This window comes from Halichoerus grypus, chromosome 6 (genome assembly GCF_964656455.1).
Source record: "Halichoerus grypus chromosome 6, mHalGry1.hap1.1, whole genome shotgun sequence".
In the NCBI taxonomy this organism is placed as follows: Eukaryota; Metazoa; Chordata; class Mammalia; order Carnivora; family Phocidae; genus Halichoerus; species Halichoerus grypus.
The window spans coordinates 101,499,967-101,525,726 of NC_135717.1; the positions used below are offsets into that span (position 1 = coordinate 101,499,967).

General features: G+C 39.7%; 1 protein-coding gene across 9 annotated transcripts in view; it reads left to right on the plus strand.

The window, feature by feature from the left end:
* The first annotated feature begins 1,295 nt into the window (after positions 1–1,295).
* The window catches only part of CCDC91 (coiled-coil domain containing 91), a 360,167-nt gene continuing 335,702 nt past the window's right edge, over positions 1,296–25,760 (plus strand). For 4 of the 9 annotated variants that reach the window (XM_078075820.1, XM_078075821.1, XM_078075818.1 and 1 more), the window contains exon 1: positions 1,297–1,523. The gene's annotated coding sequence lies outside the window, so the exon portion shown is untranslated. Of the gene's footprint in view, positions 1,524–25,760 lie in introns of all 9 variants that reach the window. The other 5 variants (XM_078075819.1, XM_078075824.1, XM_078075817.1 and 2 more) reach the window with 3 other exon arrangements.

Consider the following 25,760-nt stretch of genomic DNA (forward strand, 5'->3'; position numbering starts at 1 on the left):
CAAATGAGTAGATTGAGAGAGATACAAATGAAAAGCGGTCTTAGTGGTGTAGTAGATAGGTAAATAAATTTGGGTAAGGAAGCATCATATCTGCTATAATAGAAACCTGTTCACTGTGCACACGACAATGGTGGACAGAAAAAGTGGGTGTAGAAGAGTGACATTTGTGCTCAGTATTGGAGCTACTCACTAACCACATAAGCCTGTACTAACTGGAGAATTGTTAGGATTACTTGCTGACGTTTTCCACATTCAGTACACAGCAGAGATTATTAAAGGCTTGAACCAATTTTGTTCAGTGGAAAGATGAGAAAAATAACATCCAAAATGTTAAAGAATGCCTGTTATATGATGGTGGGAATATTCCAGAGACTTATGCTCAATGTTCCCAGATTACTTGTCTGTCTTTCTCACTCTCACTAGACTGTAAACTCCTTGAAGGCAAACATCTTGAATGTATCCAGTCCATTTTCTCATTGCCAGCAGGCCAAGTATACATTTAATAAAAAATTGTTAAATGAACGGTCCTCAAATCCCTCCCCTGTCAAAGATGGAAGAATCTTTAACAGGTGACCAGCTATTTGACTGTTTAACAGTTACTGACACTTTGAAATGGACAAAAAAAACTATATAATCATGCTTCCTTTCAAATAAAACCCTGATAGTTATGTCATTCTCTTTTCTTTTTCTTCAGGAGACATTATTTGACTGAAGGCTTGGCAAAAAGTGGGTGGCTTGGCAGCTGAAAATAAACTCTCTCTGAAACAGAGATGGCATGTATAAATTGCTATGATCTGGAGTTGGGGCGAAGTACAAAAATATTCTTGAGCAGTCTTTGACTGATGTCCTATGGTCTGGAGAGGGTCTGGGCTTAGGTGCATTCCCGCGCTTGAGAGTTCAGATACGCGAAGATGAAATGGAATAGTTGTCCAGTCAACTGTTTCTTGAGTACTTACTGTCAGGCATTTGGCTAAATTCGTTTTTACTGAACTCTGCCTGGAAGTGGTGAAAAGATCAGGCATGGCTCTTCTCAGGGACAATCCTACAGAATCCCAGATGGGAGTATCATTTTGGGGATGGTTTTATTTGCATGCATTAGGCATCGAAACTGGGCCTGTCACTCACGAGGAACGACAACTTATAACTAACAGGAGGTAGCTCCTGCGTCATCCCTTTTCAGAAGGCAACCCCCGTGGACTAGTCAAAGCCATTGGAGGCGTGGCTCTGAAGATGGGGCCCCCCTCTCAGCTCGGGCCACGTGACGCACGTGAGGGCGTTGAGTGACAGCCGCAGCTTTGGGCGGGCTTTGGAGGAAATCAACTTCCGGGGGCAGAGGTGTTCGAAGCCGGGTGGTGCGTGGGCTAGCCCAACTTGTGTGGCTGGGGTCGCGGGCCCCCCCCCCCCCACGGGTTTGGGGTCGTGCCCCGGCTGTGCGCGTGAGGGGCCGTGTGCTGGGTGGCTCACCTGGCAGCGTGGGTGAGCGGCGCGGCGGCGGCAGCGGCGGCAGCCAGAGCGGGGAGCAGGTAAATGGACGCTCGCCTTCCGGGCCTGGGTCTGGGGGCCGGGGCCGCGCGAGGCCGGCGGTACGCCCCGAGGCGGCCTGGGCGCGGGCGGGGAGCGCGGCCAGGCTTCCGCCTCGCGCCGGCTCCGGCCTCGCCCCCGGAGGTCGCCGGGACCGGGAGTCGGAGGCGTGACCCGCCTCGGGCTGGGACGGCACCGCGCTAACCCGGCCGCTGGTGCCGACCGGTACTTGCTCTGCCGGCTGGTTTCGGCCCCTGCACGTTCCAGAATCGAGTATTTCCGAACGTCTACGGACAAGTACACGTGATTATTGTGTCACCGAACCTCCCACCGAACGGAGACTTAGATCCTTGCCGGGTTTTCACCGATGGCGCCTGATTTATGTTTCCCCCTCTACTTTGCTTTGTACACCGGCGTAACGTCCGTCTGCAACGTCCGTCAGCCACATTTCTTTTGTAGTTACCCTCGGCCACATGTTGCAATACAAGTGGCGTTTTGGGATTAAGGCCGGAGCCAGTAACTTTCCAAGTGGTGAGGCATCCTTCATCCCTCTAAGTGCGCCCCCTTCCCCACAATAAAGATGTTTCTTCCGTCTGCCCATGGTGTGTACTGTGGTGGAAAGCTTTGGACGTGAAACCTATTTCTGGCTTCACTTTAAGGAGTGGTAACACTATTAAAAGCAGTGCTGGATGTTTTTTTGGTAGGATGATGTTGCTGCTGCTTCTCTCACTTGCTTCCGTGGTGGGAGTTGGGGCAGAGCCTGATTTCCTGGAGGGTGAAGTCCTGGCCACAGCTGTAGGTGACTCAGCGGCCCCTTAAGAATTCCGACTCCTTTCCTTCCCTTCCTTTTCCGAACTGTACAGATACTGATGCCACCTTCCTCTCCAAATATTTATCCGGGCGGTAGTTGGGTGATGGCTTTTGGGAGTAGTGTTTGCATGTTCCTTGGTGGAGTGATTGGAGTGGGCTAACATTTCACCTTACGGTTTAAGGCAAAATACCCAGAATATTTAGCTGGGTGGGAGAACAGGGAGTGACAATAGATTCATTTTGTTCTCTGACATCAGAGAGCTCTATGCTTCTAATCATCCTATTTGCCCTGTGCTACAATTTCTGTTGCAGTGAAGGAATTGGCGATGCTTACTGTACCTGTTAGGTGAATGGAGAACGGGGGATGCCAGGGAGAGAGCACCTTTGTGGTGCTGGTGAGCCAGAAAATTATGTGGTCCACAATCGCCCTGGTTACAAAGTTGGCTGGCTAGGAAAGTTGTTCCGTGGGCTTGGAAATCTTACTATGAATTGGTATCCTAGCAACAGTATAAGCCAAATGGAATAAACATAAACAGTGATGGAAGTTACAATTTACCTCTTTTATGACATGGAAAAATGTATCTTCTTATTGGAGTCATAAGCTCAAAACTTCTTAGAGCTTTTTGTAATCATCTTAATACTTAATACCAGTCAAAAAGAAACTGCAGAGTCATCACAGAGGGACAGCACTTATTTAATATTTTTTTTGGTGACAGTAAAAAGGAAAAGGAATTAGCTGATCTGGAGGTTAAGTGGTTAAATAGGAATTTGCCTAGTAAGAGGCATTTTTATCTTGTACCCCTCGCTGTAGATGTATGATTTTTAAAGTATGTAGGATTGTTATAAATAAAGCTGTTTGAAGGTTTATTATATTTCTTTTTTTTTTCTGTCATTTCTTTTTTTTTTTAATTTTATTATGTTATGTTAGTCGCCATACAGTACATCATTAGTTTTTGATGTAGTGATCCACGATCCATTGTTTTCGTATAACACCCAGTGCTCCATGCAGTACGTGCCCTCCTTAATACCCATCACCGGGCTAACCAATCCCCCCTCCCCCCTCCCCTCTAGAACCCTCTTTGTTTCTCAGGTCCATAGTCTCTCATGGTTCATCTCTCCCTCCGATTCCCCCCGCCCATTTTTCCCTTCCTTCTCTTAATGTCCTCCATGTTATTCCTTATGTTCCACAAATAAGTGAAACCATATGATAATTGACTTTCTCTGCTTGACTTATTTCACTTAGCATAATCTCCTCCAGTCCCATCCATGTTGATGTAAAAGTTGGGTATTCATCTTTTCTGATGGCTGAGTAATATTCCATTGTATATATGGACCACATCTTCTTTATCCATTCATCTGTTGAAGGGCATCTCGGCTCTTTCCACAGTTTGGCTATTGTGGACATTGCTGCTATGAACATTGGGGTGCATATGGCCCTTCTTTTCACTACATCTGTGTCTTTGGGGTAAATACCCAGTAGTGCAATTGCTGGGTCATAGGGTAGCTCTATTTTTAAATTTTTGAGGAAGCTCCACACTGTTTTCCAAAGTGGCTGTACCAACTTGCATTCCCACCAACAGTGTAAGAGGGTTCCCCTTTCTCCACAACCTCTCCAACATTTGTTGTTTCTTTCCCTGTCCATTTTTGCCATTCTAATTGGTGTAAGGTGGTATCTCAGTGTGGTTTTGATTTGGATTTCCCTGATGGCTAATGATGATGAACATTTTTTCATGTGTCTGTTAGCCATTTGTATGTCTTCTTCAGAGAAGTGTCTGTTCATCTCTTCTGCCCACTTTTTGACTTGATTATTTGTTTTTTGGGTGTTGAGTTTGAGAAGTTCTTTATAGATTTTGGATACCAGCCCTTTATCTGTAGTGTCATTTGCAAATATCTTCTCCCATTCTGTGGGTTGCCTCTTTGTTTTGTTGACTGTTTCCTTTGCTGTGCAGAAGCTTTTTATCTTGATGAAGTCCCAAAAGTTCATTTTTGAGCTTTTGGAGATGTATCTTGAAAGAAGTTGCTGTGGCCGATGTCAAAGAGGTTACTGCCTATGTTCTCCTCTAGGATTTGGATGGATTCTTGTCTCACATTGAGGTCTTTCATCCACTTTGAGTTTATCTTTGTGAGTGGTGTTAGAGAATGGTCGAGTTTCATTCTTCTGCATGTGGCTGTCCAATTTTCCCAGCACCATTTATTGAAGAGACTGTCTTTTTTCCATTGCATGTTTTTTCCTGCTTTGTCAAAGATTTTTTGACCATAGAGTTGAGGATCCATATCTGGGCTCTCTATTCTGTTCCATTGGTCTGTATGTCTGTTTTTGTGCCAGTACCATGCTGTCTTGGTGATCACTGCTTTGTAATATAGCTTGAAATAGGGCAACGTGATGCCCCCAGCTTTGTTTTTCTTTTTCAACATCTCCTTGGCGATTCGGGGTCTTTTCTGATTCCATACAAATTTTAGGATTGTTTGTTCCAGCACTTTGAAAAATGTCATTGGAATTTTGATCGGGATGGCATTGAAGGTATAGATTGCTCTGGGTCGCATAGACATTTTGACAATGTTTATTCTTCCGATCCATGAGCATGGAATATTTTTCCATCTTTTTGTGTCTTCTTCAATTTCTTTCATGAGCGTTTTGTAGTTCCTAGAGTATAGATCCTTTACCTCTTTGGTTAGGTTTATTCCGAGGTATCTTATGGTTTTTGGTGCTATTGTAAATGGAATCATTTCTTTAATTTCTCTTTCAACAGTTGCGTTGTTAGTGTATAAGAAAGCAACTGATTTCTGTGCATTGATTTTGTATCCTGCCACATTACTGAATTGCTGGATGAGTTCTAGTAATTTGGGGGGGGAGTCTTTTGGGTTTTCCACATAAAGTATCATGTCGTCTGTGAAAAGAGAGAGTTTGACTTCTTCTTTGCCAATTTGAATACCTTTTATTTCTTTTTGTTGTCTGATTGCTGTTGCTAGGACTTCTAGTACTATGTTGAACAACAGTGGTGAGAGTGGGCACCCTTGACGTGTTCCTGATCTTAAGGGAAAGGCTCTCAGCTTTTCCCCATTGAGGATGATATTTGCTGTGGGTTTTTCATAGATGGATTTTATGAGCTTGAGGAATGTTCCCTCTATTCCTATACTCTGGAGAGTTTTAATCAGGAAAGGATGTTGTATTTTGTCACATGGTTTTTCTGCATCAATTGAGAGGACCATATGGTTCTTCTCCCTCCTCTTATTAATGTGTTCTATCACATTGATTGATTTGCAAATGTTGAACCACCCTTGCATCCCGGGGATAAATCCCACTTGGTCGTGGTGGATGATCCTTTTAATGTATTGTTGGATCCTATTAGCTAGGATTTTGTTGAGGATTTTGGAATCCATATTCATCAGGGATATCGGTCTGAAATTATCCTTTTTGATGGGGTCTTTGCCTGGTTTGGGGATTAAGGTAATGCTGGCCTCATAGAATGAGTCTGGAAGCTTTCCTTCTGTTTCTATTTTTTGAAACAGCTTCAGTAGAATAGGTATTATTTCTTCTTTGAATGTTTGGTAGAATTCCCCAGGGAATCCATCAGGTCCTGGACTCTTGTTTTTTGGGAGGTTTTTGATCATTGCTTCAATCTTTTTACTGGTTATTGGCCTATTCAGGTTGTCAATTTCTTCCTGTTTCAGTCTTGGCAGCTTATAGGTTTCCAGGAAGGCATCCATTTCATCCAGATTGCTCAGTTTATTGGCATATAGTTGTTGATAATAATTTCTAATAATTGTTTTCTATTTCCTTGGTGTTAATCGTGATCTCTCCCCTTTCATTCATAATTTTATTAATTTGGGTCCTTTCTCTCTTCTTTTGGATAAGTCTGGCCAATGGTTTATCAATCTTATTAATTCTTTCAAAGAACCAACTTCTAGTTTCATTGATCTGATCTACTGTGTTTCTGGTTTTAATTCATTGATTTCTGCTCTAATTTTAATTATTTCTCTTCTAATGCATGGCTTAGGCGTCGTTTGTTGCTTTTTCTCTAGTTCTTTAAGGTGTAGAGTTAGTTGGTGAATTCGGGATTTTTCTATTTTTTTGAGTGAGGCTTGGATGGCTATTTATTTCCCCCTTAGGACTGCCTTTGCAGTATCCCATAGGTTTTGGACCGATGTGTTTTCATTCTCATTGATTTCCATGAATTGTTTAAGTTCTTCTTTGATTTCTTGGTTGACCCAAACATTCTTGAGCAGAGTGGTCTTTAGCTTCCAAGTGTTTGAATTTCTGCCGAATTTTTTCTTGTGATTGAGTTCCAGTTTTAGAGCATTGTGGTCTGAGAATATGCAGGGAATAATCTCAATCTTTTGGTATCGGTTGAGACCTGATTTGTGACCCAGTATATGGTCTATTCTGGAGAAAGTTCCATGTGCGCTCGAGAAGAATGAGTATTCTGTTGTTTTAGGGTGGAATGTTCTGTAAATATCTATGAGGTCCATCTTGTCCAGTGTGTCATTCAAAGCTCTTGTTTCCTTGTTGATTTTCTGCTTAGATGATCTGTCCATTGCTGAGAGTGGAGTATTGAGGTCTCCTACAATTAACATATTGTTATCAATATGACTCTTTATTTTGGTTAACAGTTGGCTTATGTAGATGGCTGCTCCCATGTTGGGGGCATAGATATTTAAAATTGTTAGATCTTCTTGTTGGATAGACCCTTTAAGAATGATATAGTGTCCTTCTGTGTCTCTTATTACAGACTTTAGTTTAAAATCTAATTTGTCTGATATAAGAATTCCTACCCCAGCTTTCTTTTGAGGTCCGCTGGCATGGAAGATAGATCTCCATCCCTTCACTTTCAGTCTGGATGTATCTTTAGGTTCAAAATGAGTCTTTTGTAGACAGCATATGGATGGGTCCTGTCTTTTTATCCAATCTGCAACCCTGTGCTGTTTTATGGGAGCGTTTAGGCCATTCACGTTGAGAATGATTATTGAAAGATATGAATTAATTGTCATCATGTTGCCTGTGAAGACGTTGTTTTTATAGATTGTCCCTGTAAATTTCTGTTGTAGATCACTCTTGGGGTCTTTCTCCTTTTATAGAACCCCCCTTAATATTTCTTGCAGGGCCGGCTTAGTGGTCACATATTCTTTCAACTTCTGCCGGTCGTGGAAGCTCTGCATCTCTCCATCCATTCTAAATGAAAGCCTTGCCGGATAAAGTATTCTTGGCTGCATGTTCTTCCCATTTAGTACCCTGAATATGTCTTGCCAGGCCTTTCTGGCTTGCCAGGTCTCTGTGGATAGGTCTGACGTTATTCTGATGTTCCTCCCTCTGTACGTAAGGAACCTCTTCCCCCTAACTGCCCTTAAGATGGTTTCCTTGGTTCTAAGATTTGCAAGTTTTACTATTACATGCCGGGGTGTTGGCCTGTTTTCCTTGATCTTAGGAGGGGTCCTCTCTGCCTCTAGGACTCGAATGTTTGTTTCATTCCCCAGATTAGGGAAGTTCTCAGCTACGATTTGCTCAAATATATCTTCTAGCCCTCTCTCTCTCTCCACTCCCTCCGGGATTCCAATGATTCTGACATTGGAACGCCTCATGGTGTCACTTGATTTCTCTGATTCTATTTTCATGGATTCTGAGTTGTTTTTCCCTGGCCTCCTCTTTTCCCTTTTTATCTATTATACTGTCTTCCAGATCGCTTATTCTCTCTTCTGTCTCAGTTACCCTAGCTGTTAGATTATCTAGATTGGATTGGATCTCATTGATAGCATTTTTAAGTTCTGCCAATTCAGCTTTCATTTCTGCCCTTAGAGACTCTATGTTGCCATTAATTGATTTCTCCATTCTAGCCATTGTCTTCACAATTGCTAGCCTGAATTCCATCTCCGACATCTTGGTTATATCTGCATCCATTTGTAAATCTGCAGCATAAGTCATAATCTCTGAGTCTTTTCTGTTTTGGGGGCTCCTCCTCCTAGTCATTCTGTTGATGGGTGTTTGAGGGAATGTATAGAGTCCAAATTATTGACCAGAACCCAAGCAAGATGCACCTGTTTTCTTGGGACCTTAGGGTTGCTGGCCTCTTGTTTTCCCAGCCTGTCTTCTGCGGGAGGGGCCTGCCGCGCTGTTACCCAGGCAACCCTGTTTGGGCGGAGTTGCCCTGCGCCCCTGTGGTGGGGGATGGGCTCAGTGGGAATCAGTCTTTGGGGCTTTTGTTCTCTGGCGCCTTTCCCTGGCGGCTTTCCGCGTCTCTTCCGCGAGTCAGAGCAGAAGAGACCGTTTCCAACCCTCTGCCTCAGAGCAGAGAGACCGCAGTCTGTTCTTCAGTGAGCCCTCCAGGCCACACCATCTCCATTTCTGTCCGTGCTGCTATAAACTGCAGCGTCCTGGGTTGTGCGCCCCTCCGCAGCGCTCCCAGTCCTGCCTCCAGGTCAGGGCACAGTCTCTGCCCTTTGTGCTTCTAAAACCACCAGCCGCTCCCAGTTCGCGCGCAGGCACGCGACTCTGCCGCTTGGGGTCCTGTCCCGGGGACTGCAGTTCGCGTGTGCGCGACCCCGCTGCTCGGGGTTTCCACCCCGGAGGTTGCAGTTCACCGGCACGACCCCGGCACACCAGGTTTCCATCTCGGAGGCTGCAGTTCACGTGGGCGCGACCGTCGCTCCGGGTTTCTGTCCAGGCAGCTGTGGTTTGCGTGCGCGCGACCCTGCCGGTCTGGTCCTCCACCCCAGGGGCTGCCCTAAAGTCCTTTCCCGATGCTACCGGTCTGTGAGTCTGTGCCCCTCCGCAGCGCGCGAGGCTGTCACTCACTGGCGGTGTAGGATCCCCACATCCACGCACCCTCCCGCTGCCATTTATCCTCCGATATCTGCCCGCGGAATCACGGCTCTCCCCTTCCTACCTCAAAACCAACCGCCTGTGATATTCTGTTTGTAGAGATCCAGATCTTCTTACATCTCAGGCTGGTTTCGTGGGTGCTCAGAGTGGTCTGGTAGATATCCAGCTCAATTCCGGGGACCAGTTGAAATAGGGTCCCCTACTCCTCCGCCATCTTTCCCCCCTCCTATTATATTTCTCTTAATAGAATTTGGGGTGGCAGTGCATTGGACTGGGTGAGAGTATTGACATTAGTAAATTGGAAGGGGAGTGTTAGGTAACTTGTTTCCAAATTCTGGCTCATAATCACAGTGCTCCTTTATCAGATAAGCCTGTTCCTTGTGACTTTTGGTCTTTCTTGTAAGCTCATCAGATTTTGTTACTTTCTGTCCAAACAACCAGAACTTAATGAAAAAGGCAACTCTCTTTAGATTAATTCTTTTATCAGTGTCTGTTTCTTCTTACTGATAAATCTTGATGATAAGTTGGTTTTTTTGATTTGCAGTATTTCTAAGGATATTTTGGTTTCCTCAGTCTCCCCTATCCCCAAACCCAGTGAGATGGGTTTAGCTCATTTAATCTGATGTGTATTTTTCAAAAGGGCATGTCCTATGTCCTTTAAAATTTAGGTTTATTGAACTATATAATTTATAATTAAAATTATCATTCGATCAGAAGTTATATGCAGATTTTTGACATGAGGGGGTTGGCACCCCTAACCCTTGAGTTGTTCAAGGGTCAGCTGTATTTAATTTTCCTGTCTGACTGCACTGGCTAGGACCTCCAGTATGCTGTTGAATAGGGCATGTAAGAGCAGGCATCCTTGCCTTGTTTTTCATCTTGGTGGGTAAGGCATGCAGTCTTTTACCATTAAATAATTAGCTGTAGGTTTTTTATAAACAGTTTTCATCAGCTTGGGGAAGTTTTCTTAGCTTCTAGTTTGCTGAGAGTTTTTTTTTTTTTTTTAATATGACTATTGTATTTTTTTTTTTCATTGTGTAAATCATAGTTGTATGGAAGAAAATTGGGAAATAATCCAATGGAAAAAAGCTAACCCATTTCTGTTAATATGAGATAACCTCTGCTAATATTTTGCTGGCTTTTCTTTCAGTCTTTTTATTTTACAAACATTTAAAAAATAGAACTGTAAATATTGTTTTATATTTTTCCCTTTACACTCAGCATTATAAGTGCTTACTATGTCATGAATTTTTTGAGAACTTGATTTGTAAGTTCTTGATTTATAGTTAAGATAGTTAAGTTTTCCCAATTAGAATTAACATGAAACATCTTTTTGTACACAACTCTGGTAAGATTCTTTTAATCGATTTTTAAAAATGTGGTTATTACTCAAAGTGCATGAAATTTTTTCAGATTCTTAATATACACTGCCTGTTTCATTTGATGTTCTTAGAATTTTTCCTCTGGGTTATTTATTGTAATAAATTTTGGAGCAAAATTTCTGGGCATCACTTTAAGGTAGAATTCTAGAATTTTAGAAAGTCATGTCTAGTTCAAACCATTTCTTTTATAGGTTTAGAGTCTAAAATAATTAAATGATTTTTCCACCAACATTGTTATTTTGTTGCCAGTGATCTAGATAGAATTCCTGATGCATTTTGTGTCATGTGAAATACTACTCACATTCTACTTTTGATAAAAATTATAGTAGTCTTTGAGTCTAGCATCATGCAGAGACTCTATGTTGTTTTATTGAATTCCAACCAGTACTTTTTGAGGTAGGTAGTATTTTTCCCATTTCATAGCCAGGGAAATTGAGTCTCAGACAAGTGAGCAAACTTACCCAAGGTTGCATTAATAGTAAGTGGTAGAGCTGGGGTTTGATCACAGGTCTTCCTGAATCTTGTTTTATTCATAGACTACCAACACTAAGTTCTTGTAAGCTTTTTGTATATATTGTGTTTATTCTGAATCTGTCTTAATTTTGATGCTTAAAATAAACTAATTAAACAAATTAATAATTCACCATGAGACAGTATCAGTCACTTCTAAAAAGTTTACCCAAATTTATGTCTTTTTATGTTTTTAAATTTTAAATTTAGACATTTCTTTACCTGTACCTCCTTTCCTTCTCTGTCAGATCCTCAAAAAGTGGTACAAAGACTTTTGTTAGCTATATGCCATAGAATCCTATTAAAAAATTAGGGATACATTACGGGTACCTGGGTGGCTTGGTCGGTTAAGCGTCTGCCTTCAGCTCACGTCATGATCCCAGAGTCCTGGGATCGAGTCCCACGTCGGACTCCCTGCTCAGTGGGGAGTCTGCTTCTCCCTCTCCCTCTGCCTCTCTTCCCCACTCATGCTCTCTCTCTCTCTCTCAAATAAATAAATAAATGTTTAAAAAAAAAGAATTAGGGATACATTTAATGTTACTAGCAAGGGATATCACAATTTGTAAAATTTTGAAATGGAAAGCATTTTTTTAAATTACAGGTTTAATAGATGAAGAATAGAGATGATGCTACTCACTTTAAGATGCAGCATATAATAATTCTCATAAAGCTGTTTTCCTTAGAAGGATATGTACATTTCGGTATTTACATAATGCAGTCCAAACATAGAGTCATATAGACTAAGTATATGAATGAAGTAACCACTATTTTGTGAAGTGTGAAATCACTTTTTCCTGGTATTCAGAGACAACGTTCTTTTCCCTTTGCCAGCCTTGTGTTCATTGACCGTGTGCATCTCCTACCAAAAGTAGGCCTAGATAATGGAGAGACCAGCCAAATCACCTTTTATGTTGTGTCCATCCTGTGGTAGGAGAGGGTCTGCATGATCATTTCAAGATGCTTGACTTCTGTATTACGAGAATTCAGAACTTCTACAGTTGTAGTAGACAGTGTTGCAGTATTATGCAAGATCCATTAATCTCTGCCTGTGCTTCAGTGATAGACAGGGGCTTGCATGAATAATACTAAAAAGCTACATCAATACAAGATGGTTAAAAGTGAGAGTAAGGATCATTATTTTAATTATGAATTTGATAAAGACAACCTTTATTCACAGTTTGCCCAAATTAGGTATGAAAAATTGAAAATAAGCCTATAATACCTGAATGGCATTAAATGGGATACTTGCCATGAATCACAAGACAAATTGAAATGGGTATTTATTTTATTTTCTGCAGAATGGGAAAAAAGTGTTTATTAACTGCTGATGGTTTTCATGAGGCATTTAGGTATTTTAGGTTTCTTTTGTCTGTTATGCAGAAGAGGTACATTTTATTAATTTCTTTTTAAGACTAGCTTCTGCTTAAAGTGACTGGTGTTGTAAAATATCTCTTGCTTATTTAGTTTATTTGATTTTTTTTCCTCCAGTCAGATTGGTTAAGGGTACTCGTGTGGTACTTTTTGTTGCAAGAATCTTTTGTAGGAGACTTTATCTTCATTGATGCTTTGAGTTTATTTTCTGTAGTTCCAAAGTTAGGTGTTAATGATCTTGCTTCTCCTGTTATCAACAGGAGAAGAAAGTAGTGCCGCAAGGTTATTCTCAGTGTCACAGTCATGAACATAAAAAGTGATTTCCATATGACTGATGAGAAGTCCTCTGACCACTTAGAATCTAGTCAGATTGCAAAATGTTTTATCATGTGATTCCTACAGAATACTTTGTGTGATTCCTACAAAATCAAAAGTTCTACTTCAGAGTAAAAAATCTTATGAACAAGTGAGACAACACATACATGAAATTTTTGGAGATTTTTTCCTCCCACATAGAAGGGCCATGGATATTATCATCATAGTTACTTTCATCTGATCAAAATAATTCAGCAGGTTGTTCAAGTGGTGGATCGGGAATCGTAAGCCTGGGATCTGATTCTTTAATCAGCATATACTTTTTTCCCACTTTATAAAATGTTTCAGAATCCATCTGTTGGTGACGTGTGTGTGTGTGTGTGTGTGTGTATTTTGGGAAGTACACTTTGGGAAGTACACTTTGGGAAGTTTTTGGCCATTATTTCTTCAAATATTCTTTCTGCCCCTTTCTCTCCCCCTTCTTCTGGGACTGCCCGTAGTGCATATGTTGGCATGCGTGATGGGTTCCCACAGGTCTCTGAGGATCTGTTCATTTTTCTTCATTCTTTTTTCTTTCTGTTCCTCAGATTGGTTAGTCTCAATTGAGGAAGCCCAAAAATTGGCCTGTGGGTTGGTTTGTCTATCACCTATTGAGTGTATTTACTGGTGTCTAACATACCACGTTAGACATATGGAAAAGAAACAGGTATTTAGAAGGACAAAGAGCGATCAAGGAAGACATCAAGACAAAAGCTTTACGTAGTAACTAAGTTGGGCATTACAAAGGAGGAGTTATTGATAGACTGAGAAAGAGGGGTTGGGATACTAGAAGTTTCAATAGATGTGAATGGCAGGTTCAGTGGGAATGATAGCCTACTATTAATAGAAGGATACAAAGTTGTACTAAGAAAGTAAATTTTAGAGGTTAAGATCCTGGAATTGAGGCAGTTATGTCAGTATCACAAATATAGTGACTACCTGTGTTTATGGACCAATTACTGCAATGATATATTGTGATATATAGAGAAATATATAATAGAGGCAATAATAGCCGCTGTTTTTAAGTATCTGTAATGTAGCAGGTACTGCACTGGACACTTTCAAACATTTTTTTAAACACTTCTTTTTGGTTATTTTATTTTTTTTTATTGAGGTGAAACTCACATAACGTAGAATTAATCATTTTAAAGTGTATAACTATTCACAATAGTGAATAGTGCTGCTATGAACATTTGTGTACCAGTATTTGTTTGTGTACTTGTATTCAGTTTTCTTGGGCATATATGTAGGAGTAGAATTTCTGGTTAATGTGGTAATTCTGTGTTTACCATTTTGAGAAATTGCTAAGCTATTTTCCCAAGTGGTTGTAGATATTATATTCCTACCAGCAATGTATGAGGATTCCAGTTTTTCCACATCTTCATCAGCACTTGGTATTTTCCTTTTTTTTTTTTTTTTTTGGTTATAGCCATTCTAGTGGATGTGAACTGCTGCCTCATTGTTTTGATTTGTATTTCCCTAATGATGATATTAAGCAATGTTTTAAGTGTTTTTGGTTATTTTTATATCTTTCTTGAAGAGGTGTTTATCCAGTTCTTTTACTAATTTTAAAATTGGGTTGCTTGTCTTTTTGTTGTTGAGTTTTAAGAATTCTTTATATATTCTGGATACTAGACCCTTATTAGGTGTATGATTTGCTAATGTTTTCTCCCATTCTGTAGATTTTTTTTTAAAGATTTTATTTATTTATTTGAGAGAGAACAGGCAGGGGAGGGGGGCAGAGAGAGGGAGAGGGAGAAGCAGACTCCCTGCTGAGCAGGGAGCCCGATGCTGGGCTCTATCCCAGGACCTTGAGATCATGACCTGAGCCGAAGGCAGATGCTTAACCAACTGAGCCACCCAGGAGTCCCTGTTTTCCGTTTCTGGATAATGCCCTTTGATACACAGAAGTTTTAAATTTTGATTAAATTCAATTTAGTGAGTTTTTCTTTTGTCGCCTGTGCTTTTGGTGTCATATCTAAGAATCCATTGCCAAATGAAGGTCATGAAGATTTGCCCTTATGTTTTCTTCTAAGAGTTTTATAGTTTTAGTTGTTGTACTTACGTCATTGATCCATTTTGAGTTAACTATTGTTTATTATGTGAGGTAGTGGGTCTATGAAATTTTTTTATTAAATATTTTTGTTAAATATTTTATGTATTTTGCTCCTATCTCCTTTATTTACTCAGTAAAACGTTTATGAAATTTATCCATGTCGATACATATGACACTAGTTTTTTCATTTACACCGCTTTATCATTTGAATGGCTTTTTACTAATTATTAATTTCATCTCTCTAAATGGACTTCAACATGGCAATGAAGGAATTTTTCTAGGGTCTGCCGTAGCATTTGCTGGTTCTTATGGTAAGAACATCTTCAAGTTAGATACTACTAAATTATTCTCTAAAGCCATTGTTCCCATTTTGCTCTCACTATTAATATCTGAGAGTGGTTCTTCATCCTTGCCAATAATTGGTATAATTACTTTTGTATTTTTTGCTAATCTGATGGGTATAAATCTCATTGTCACTAACATACCTCTGTCCCTGATTACTAGTGAGATTGACTAGTAAGATTACTAGTCTAATTACTACTAATTACTTTTGTATTTTTTGCTAATCTGATGGGTATAAATCTCATTGTCACTAACATATCTCTGTCCCTGATTACTAGTGAGATTGACTAGATTTTTCCACATATTTATTGATCACGTGGGTAATTCTGTGAATTGCCTATTCATGCATCTGTCATTTCAGTGGCATTTTAGAAGAGAATGGTAGTAAACATGGATGCTCAGTGCTCCATATTTAACTGGAAGTGCCTCCTACTCATTCTGGCTTCGGAGGCAAGTACTCAAGCCTTCTATTTATTAGGAAACCTTACCTGACCTTGCAGAGAAGTTCAGATTCCTTTTTCCCCTCAGTCTTTGCAACACCTATGTGGTTGCATATTTTTTTACAGCTTATTTCTCTCTCTTTGCCAGACTGTAAGTACAATGAGGAAAGGACCAGTTTTGCTTACCATTATATCTTTAGCACCTAGCAGGGGTCTTGAACATCAAAGGTGCTAGTTAATATTTATCGAGTTAATGAACAGAAGGGAAAATGAATGATGAATAAGGGGAGCTGATAGATAAGACATTCTGAAGAAGGATCCAAGGCATCGGAGGAGATGAAAGCATGGGGATGGGCATGAGATCTCAACACTTTTAAACTTTATTGTAGTTTACATTATCTATTGATATTTTCTTTCTTAATCTAAGACAGTGGCTTTATTGATCATTATATTCTTCAGTAGCATGTAGTTGGTTTTCATTAAATAATTATTGGGTGAATGAAAATGAGATCTTTGACTTACAGATTTATTTCTTTATTTGAGAGAGAGAGCACGAGCATGGAGGGGAGGGGCAGAGGAAGAGGGAGAGAGGATCTTGAAGCAGACTCTGTGCTGAGTCCAGAGCCCAACGTGGGGCTTACTCTCATGACCCTGAGATCATGACCTGAGCCAGAACCAAGAGTCAGACACTTAACCAACCACACTACCCAGGTACCCCTGGGTATGTATATATGTATTACTCATTTTTTCACAAAGGGGTGTCAGGTTAGGTATTTCCAAGCTGCATCTCTCTATTTTCTCTTATTCCTCTTATTATATTTGAATTGTGTAGTTTTGGGCTAGGTATTTATTTACTTATCACCAGACAGATATGCCATGTTTGGGTAGTGTATATTGCTGCTGAAGGCTCACCATAAAGTTGTTGAAGGTGATAGAGTGGGTTTCTAGAAGTATAGCTAATTCTTCTGTGGTGTCTAGTTAATATAAAATATAAAAATACCAACCAAAAACATCTATATAGAATTAAAGAAATACTTATGTGCAGTTGAATGAACTTAGTAAATAAAACTTAACTAATGTCAGTGCCATCACCCAATAGCTAGCCTTTTTTGGACTTGATTATATATTTACTCATAGAGAAGTAGCATCAGTTGACATTTCTGTAGGATTCTTACAATGTGGCATATAAAAAATGTTGGTAGTACTTAGATTGCCCTATGGGAAAGCCTTGGATTTTTAGCTAAAATGGTGAAGAGGGAAAGTCCTTCAAATATTGCTCATAAGGATTCAGGTTTGTCAGGGATATACTCAATTTAAGTGTGCTTCAGACATGAGGATTATTTTTTTCATTAACATATATTATGTTTTTCTGGAAGAATTAGAATCTCTATGCATTACCAGTCTTTCATAGATAATTTTTTTCTCAATTACTAAGTATTGGAAGTGAAAAAATTATAGGTGATTGATACTAAAGTCAGGATCAGATGAAAAAAATGATCTTGATGATAGTGGTACTTTCATTTCAAGAAGAAATTAAAATTAGCGATTAGAACAAGCTTTATATCATCTTGGAAAAAAATGAGCAAAAGAGTCCTTTATGTGTTTCCCTTGGTAAACATGTCTGTTTCTGTTAAAGGGCACAATTAGCAGATTAAGACTTTTGATAAATGCATAAACATGGATTTAACAACTGTCAAAACTGAATTTATAAAAGTTAAAATAATGGACAAGGGGGATGTGTTGAGAAGCAAAATTCAGTTCAGTAGAAATGTTTATTGAGCCCTGACTATATTTTAGGTACCTGTACTAGCCACTGGAGGATACAGAAATAAATGTTACTTGGTCTTCAAGAATCTCACAGTCGAGTAGATGAGAGTAATATAAACTAATAAATTGTAGTGAGGACATAAATTGGGAAGGAATGGGTTTCTGAAATTTGATATAGGGGCATGTGGGAAGACCCTGATGAAGCTGGAGATATTGAACCCTTAAATGCATTCCTCATTTGGGTGTGTTACTCTGGCCCATTTACTGAGTGACTCAAAAAATGAGTTTTCAGTGAGACCCGGAACATTTAATCTGCAATAGGTTCAGGTTTCTGTGCAAGCTGCTCTGTTGCTAGGGTCATATGATCTAGAGATTCAATGGTGTTTCAAGTGTCAGTGGTAGACAGGGATGCTATTTAGAGCCTTTGGCAGGCCCCGATAGGTAAATCATAGTGCAGATCCTTAGGATTTAGACCAAAGCCTGCCCTTCTCTGCAGATAACTATGCCTTTATAAAGAAATAGCTGTTGGTTTGCTGCTGGGTCTTAGATTCTGCTTAACTGTGGGCCACCAAGTTACTATGTGACCTGAGCTACCCAGTACTAAGTGGGTGGTTATCTGACCCACCGGGCCATAAAGTTGGGCATGCATAGCAGTACTCCATTGTCAAATGGAAGCACTATGTATCTAATCAGGCCTGAGCAGGCCCTGAAGACACAATGCGTTGCAAGAAGAAGGGGCTCAAATTCCCATAGTCCCTGCTCTGCTAGCATCTTCCTTTTTCTGAGACTGCACCTATGGCTTCATGGGAAGTTCCCTAAGGTTAATTGACAGGAAGAAAAGACTCAGATGTGGTTTACAGATGGTTCTTCATGATATGCTGGTACCACCTGAAAGTGGGCAGCTGCAGCCCTGTGGCCCCTCTTTGGGGTATCCCTCAAGGACAGTGGTGAAGGCCAATCCTTTCAGTGGGGAGAACTTTAGGCAGTGCACCTGGTTGTTCACTTTGCTTGGAAGGAGAAGTGGCCAGATGGATGATTGTATTATTTCATGGGTTATGACCAATGAGTTGGCTGGATGGTCAGGGACTTGGGAGGAACATGATTGAAAAACTGGTGACAAGGAAATTTGGGGAAGAGGTATGTAGATAGACCTCTCTGGACAAAAAATGTGAAGATGTTTGTGTTCCGTGTAAATGCTTACCAAAGAATGACCTCGGCAGAAGAGGATTTTAATAATCAAGGGAATAAGATGACCTATTTTGTGGATACCAGTCAGCCTCTTTCCCCAGCCAACCCTGTTATTGTCCAGTGAGCTCATGCATAAAAATGGCCGTGCGGGCAGGGATGGAGTTTACACATGGGCTCAGCAATATAGACTTTCACTCATCAAGACCTGTGTGGTTACAGCCAATGCTGAGTGCCCAATCTGTCATCAGCAGAGAGTAACACTGAATTCCTTATATGACCCATTCCCTGGGGTGATTAGCTAGCTAACTAGAGGCAGGTGGATTATATTGGAGGGCCACCATCATGGAAGTGGCAGTGATTTGTTGTTACTGGAAGAGACACTTACTCTAGGTATGGATTTGCCTTCCCTACATGCAATGCTTCTGCCAAAACTACCAATCTGTGGGCTTACAGAATGCCTTATCCACCATTATGGTATTCCTTACAGCCTTGCTTCTGATCAAGAAACTTATTTCAGAGCAAAAGAATTACAGCTTGTGGAATTCATTGGTCTTATGTTCCCTACCATCCTGAAGCAACTGGCTTGATAGAATGTTGGAATAGCCTTTTGAAGACTTAAGTTACAGTGCCAGCTAGGTGTGTCAATTTCTTGCAGCACTGGGGCGAGGTTCTTAAGAAGGTTGTATATGCTCATAATTAGTATCCAGTTTCTCCCATAGCCAGGATTCGTAATAGGTTCAGGAATCAAGGGGTGGGAATGGAAGTGACTCCATTCACTATGACTCCTACTGACCCATGAGCAAAATTTTTAGTGCCTATTTCCATGACTTTATGCTGTGCTGGCCTAGACAGAGTTCCAAAGGGAGGAACGCTTTTACCAGGAGACACAACGATTCCATTGAACTGGAAGTTCAGACGGCTGCACTGCCGGTTTGGACTCCTCATGCCACTGAATCAACAGGCAAAGCCACTACTGGCCGGGATGACTGATCCTGACTACCAAGGGAGAAATTGGACTCCTACTTCACAATGGAGGTAAAGAAAAGTATGTCTGAAATACAGGAGATCCCTTAGGGCGTCTTAGTATTACCGTGCCCTCTGATTAAGGTCAATGGAAAACTAAAATAAGCCATTTCAGGGAGGACTGCTGATGGCCTAGACCCTCAGGAATGAAGGTTTGAGTCAGCCCATCAAAGAGTCATGACCAGCTGAATTGCTTGCTGAAGACAAAAGAAATTCAGAATGGGTAGTGGAAGAAGGTAGTTCTAAATACCAGCTATAACCATGTGACCAGTTACAGAAACAAAATCTATAATAGTCATGAGTATTTCCTTTCAATTGTTATGAATATGATTGTGTGTATGTATGCACACATATGTATGGCTACATATGTAAAATATCTTTGTTTTTTTTCCTCTCATTTCCTTATCATGTAGCATAAGATGCATTGAGTGTATACATAGTATTTTAAGTAGTGTTACTTTTCCATCATAGTATATAAAATTTGAGGTATCAAGAAGAGTAAACCTAATTCAAGGACTTCTCCTCTTCTGGGGAAGAGGTTAGTATGTTTCCAGGTATACACAGGATAGTTGTATCATCTTAGTCATAATTAAGACCTTGTTATTGTCTTTATTTGGAGATTAAGTGTGGTTTAAGGAGATGTATACAGGTACTAAGTTGACTAGGGATGGACTTGTGATGGTTAATTTCATGTTTCAAATTGGACCGAGGGTTTTTATTGTTTCCTGTCTCACCTTTAGGTCTTTAATCCATTTTGAATTTATTTGTGTGTATGGTGTAATAAAGTGGTCCAGTTTCATTCTTTTGCAGTTTTCCCAAAACCATTTGTTGAAGAGGCTGTCATTTTCCCATTGGATATTCTTTCCTACTTTGTCGAAGATGAATTGATCATATAGTTAGGAATCCATTTCTGGGTTTTCCTTTCTGTTCCATTGATCTATGTGTCTGTTTTTGTGCCAGTACCATACTGTCTTGATCGCTACAGCTTTGTAAGATAACTTGAAGTCTGGAATTGTGATGTCTCTAGCTTTGCTTTTCTTTTTCAAGATCACTTTGGCTATTTGGGGTTTTGAGATTCCATAGAAATTTTAGGATTGTTTGTTGTAGTTCTGTGAAAAATGCTTTTGGTATTTTGATAGGGACTGCATTAAATGTGTAGATTGCTTTAGGTAGTATATGATATGGAGAACAAAGGTCAAAAACTGAAATGCAGATAAAATTAAATTTACTTATAACCTGCAGCCTATTGACAAATACTTGAGGCTGGCAGAGTGTAACTTTCCTCCAGGATCTCCCAATCTTTTTTTTTTTAAAGATTTTATTTATTTGTATGTCAGAGAGAGAGAGAGTGAGCACAAGCAGGGGGAACGGCAGGCAGAGGGAGAAGCAGGCTCCCTGCTGAGCAGGGAGCCCGATGAGGGACTCGATCCCAGGATGCTGGGATCATGACCTGAGCTGAAGGCAGACGCTAACCCACTGAGCCACCCAGGTATCCCCAGGAACTCCCAATCTTAATGTTAATGCTTTGCTCATGGGAAAAACAACCTTAGCTTGACAATAGGTAGGCCTCCAGGATCCTATGAGTCTTTAGCAGATGAAAATCTATTTGTAAACTTCCCTTTGTATTTACTTCCCCCAACTCCAAAGTATAATCAGTTGCTTCTCACAATCCAGGGACAACTCTTTTCTGCCCTTGGGTCCTGTCCCTGTGCTTTAATAAAACCACCTTTTTGCACCAGAGATGTCTCAAGAATTCTTTCTTGGCCATCAGCTCTGAACCCCAACATCTCCACATCAGTATAGACGTTTTAACAATATTTGTTCTTCCAATCCACGAGGATGGAATGTCTTTCCATTATTTGGTGTCATCTTCATTTCTTTTCATCAGTGTTTTGTAGTTTTTAAAGTACAGGTCTTTTAACTCTTTGGTTAGGTTTATTCCTCAGTATTTTATTATTTTTGGTGCAGTTGTAAATGGGATTGTTTTCTTAATTTCTCTTTCTGTTGCTTCATTTCTGGTGTATAGAAATGCAAAAATTTCTGTACATTGATTTTGAATCCTGAGACTTTACTGAATTTGTTTATCAGTTCTAGCAGTTTTTTGGTGAAGTCTTCCAGGTGTTCTGTATATAATATCATGTCATCTGCAGACAGTGACAGTTTAACATTTTTCTTAATGATTTTGATGCCTTTTATTTCTTTTTGTTGTCTGATTGCTGTGGCCAGGACCTCCAGTACTATGTTGAATAGAAGTGGTGAGAGTAGACCTCCTTGTCTTGTTCCTGACCTTAGGGGAAAAGCTCTCAGTTTTTCCCTATTAAGGGTGATGTTAGCTGTGGGTTTTTCATGTATGGCCTTTATTATGTTGAGGTATATTCCCTCTAAACCTACTTTGTTGAGCGCTTATATTATGAATGGATGTTGTACTTTGTCAGATGCTTTTTCTGCATCTATTGGAAGGATCATGTGGTTCTTATTCTTTCTCTTACTGATGTGATGTATTAATTATGTTGATTGATTTGCAAATATTGAACCACCCTTGCGAACCAGGAATAAATCCCACTTGATCATGGGGAATGATTTTTTTAATGTATTGTTAGATTTGTTTTGCTAGTATTTTATTGAGGATTTTTGCATTTATATTCATCAGGAATATTGGCCTATAGTTCTTTTTTTGGGTTGTCTTTATCTGGTTTTGGTATCAGGGTAATGCTGGCCTCATAGAATGAATTTGGAAGTTGTCCTTCCTCTTGCATTTTTTGAAACAGTTTGAGAAGAATAGGTATTAAGTCTTCTTTAAGTGTTTGGTCCAATTCACCCATGAAACCATCTGATCCTTGACTTTTGTTTGTTGAGAGTTTTTTGATTACTGACTCAATTTCTTTGCTGATAATCAGTCTGTTCAAATTGTCTATTTCTTCCTGTTTCAGTTTGGGTAGGTTGTATTTTTTTTGGAATTTATGTTGGTATGTAGTTTTTCATACTATTTTCTAAAATTGTTTATATTTCTGTGGGGTTGCTTGTTATTTCTCGTCTCTCATTTGTGATTTTATTTATTTTTATTTATTTATTTTTTGGTCCTTTCTCTTTTTTTCTTGATAAGTCTGGATAGAAGTTTATCAGTTTTATTGATGTTTTTAAAAAAGACTGCCCTGGCTTCCATTGATCTGTTCTATTTATTTTTTAGTTTTTATATCATTTATTTCTACTCTAAACTTTATTATTTCCTTTCCTCTGCTGGCTTTAGGTTGTTTGTTGTTCTTTTTCTAGCTCCTTTAGGTGAAAGGTTAGGTTGTTGATTTGAGATTTTTCTTGCATCTTGAGGTAGGCCTGTATTACTATAAACTTCCCTCTTAGAACTGCTTTTGCTGCATCCCAAACGTTTTTGGACTGTTGTGTTTTACTCTCATTTGTTTCCATGTACTTTTTTATTTCTTCTTTTATTTCCTGGTTGACCCATTCATTATGTAGTAGCATGTTCTTTAACCTCCATGTATTTGTGGTCTTTTCAGATTTTTTTCTTGTGGTTGACTTCTAGTTTCATAATATTGTGGTTAGAAAAGATGCATGGTATGACCTTGATCTCTTTGAAATTGTTGAGGCTTGTTTTGTGGTTCAATATGTGATCTTTTCTGGAAAATGTTCCATGTGTACTTGGAAAGAATCTGTGTTCTGCTGTTTTTGGATGGAATGTTCTGAATATATCTGTTAAATGCTTCTGGTCCAGGGTGTCATTCAAAGCCATTCTTTCCTTGTTGATTTTCTGTTTAGGTGATCTGTACATTGATGTAAGTGGGGTGTTAAGGTCCCCTACTATTATTGTATTATTATCAATTAATTCCTTTATGTTTGTTATTAACTGTTTTATGTACTTAGGTGCTCCCATATTGGGTGCATAAATATTTACAATTGTTATATCTTCTTGTTGGATAGTCCCTTTTATTATTGTATGGTGTCCTTCTTTGTCTCCTGTTATAATTGTTCTTTTAATGTCTGTTTTGTCTGATATAAGTATTGCCACTCTGTCTTTTTTTGATATGCATTTGCATGGTACATGTTTCTCCATCCCCTCACTTTCAGTTTGCACATGTCTTTAGGTCTAAAATGAGTCTCTTGTAGGCAGCATCTAGATGGGCCTTTTTTTTTTTTTTTAAATCCATTCTGTCACTCTGTATCTTTTGGTTGGAGCATGTACTCCATTTACATTCAAACTAATTATTGATAGATATGTATTTGTAGCCATTTTACTTGTTTTTTGGTTGTTTCTGAAGATTTTCTCCAATCCCTTCTTGTCTTTCTCTCTTTCATAGTTTGCTGGTTTTCTTTAGTGATATATTTGGATTTCTTTCTGTTTATTCTTTGCATACTTATTAGTGGTTTTTGATTTGTGGTTACCATTAGGTTTGCATATAACATCTTCGGCATATAGCAGTCTATTTTAAGTTCGTTAAGTTTGAACACATTCTTTACTCTTCTCCTCCCCACATTTTAGGTAATATGTTGTCATATTTTACATCCTTTAATTTTATGAGTTCCTTGACTGATTTTTTACAGAAGTATTCCTTTTTACAAATTTTGTGTTCTCTGCCTTTACACTGTCATTTTTGAGCTTTGCTTTCAACTCAAAGAGTCCCCTTTAATATTTCTTGCAGGGCTGGTTTTGTGGTCATGAACTTTTTTTTCATTTATGTTTGTCTGGGAAACTCTCTATCCCTCTTTCTATTCTGAATGATAGCCTTGCTGGATAGAGTTTTCTTGGCTGCAGGTTTTTCCCTTTGAGTACTTTAAATATAGCATGCCACTTCTTTCTGGCTTGGAAAATTTCTGCTGAAAAATTTGCTGATAACCTTATGGGGTTTCCCTTATATGTAACTGTCTTCTTTTGCCTTGCTGCTTTTAATATTTTCTCTTTATTACCATATTTTGGCATTTTAATTACAATATGTGTTGATGTGGATTTGCTTTTTTGGTTTTGTTGGGAGTTTTCTATGCCTCCTGGATCTGGATATCTGTTTCCTTCCCCAGATTGGGAAATTTTTCAGCGTTATTTATTCAAATAAACTTTCTGCCCCCTTTTCTCTCTTCTGGGATACCTGTAATATGAATGCTCTTACTTTTGATCGAGTCACTGAGTTCCCTAAGTTTATTCTCATTTTGCATAATTCTTATTTCTCTCTTTTGTTCAGCTTGATTACTTTCCATTACTCTGTCTTCTAAGTCATCAGTTCGTTCCTCTGCTTCTTCCATCCATCTCTTCCTTCCGTCAAGTGTTTTTCTCATTTTGTTTATTCAGCCCTTTATCTCTGCTACTTTATTCCTTATCTCTGTGTTAATGGACGCACTGATGTTCTCTAGTCTTTTCTCAAGTCTAGTTAGTATCCTTATGATCATTGCTTTAAATTCTCTATCAGGCATGTTACTTACATTTATGTCGCTTAGATCTCTGGTGGTGGCCTTGTCCTATCCTTTCATTTGGGATAAATTCCTCTGTCTTCTTATTTTGTCTAAGTCTCTACCTGTTTTTGTGTTAGGATTGTTAGCCATGTCTCTTGTTGTTAATGGCTTTATGAAGAAGAGGTCCTATAGTGCCCTGCAGTGTAGTTTCCCCTATTCCCCATGCCTGGTGCCTCTGGGAGTATCTTCAATGTATGCTGCATGCACTCTTCTGTTGTGTCCTGACCACTTTATCCTTCAGGCCAGTTGTCTCTAGAGGCTCTCTTTGCCTCTTGTGGGCAGTGTTTTGTCCCTGGGCTGAATATGGCATGTTTTTTAAGTAGGTGTGTTCTGGTCTGCTTGTGAAATGAGACCTGTCACCACCTCTGGTATGAGCAGGGGTATGGGCCGGTTGTCTGAAGGAGGGTTCCTGCTGCGCTGGGAGTGAGGCAAGGGTGACTGGTAGCAGCGGTTCCACCCTGGAGCAAGGGGGTTGAGGAAGCTTGGTGTAAGCATGTTAGGTGGTGAGTATAAGCCCTGAGCTGGATCCTGCAGGTGTCTGTGAGTTTATATTGGGTGAGGGAGGGAAATGGTGCCTGCCAGTTCCTTTGTTTCTGGGGCTCTCTCTCTGAAGGCTGCCTCTTTGGGACATGCTCAGAGATGAGCAACTAACCTCCCTACTGTGTGCCCTTGGTGCTCTTTAGATCGCTGTTTCCATGCTATATGTCTGTGGGCTCTTTGCCTGCCTT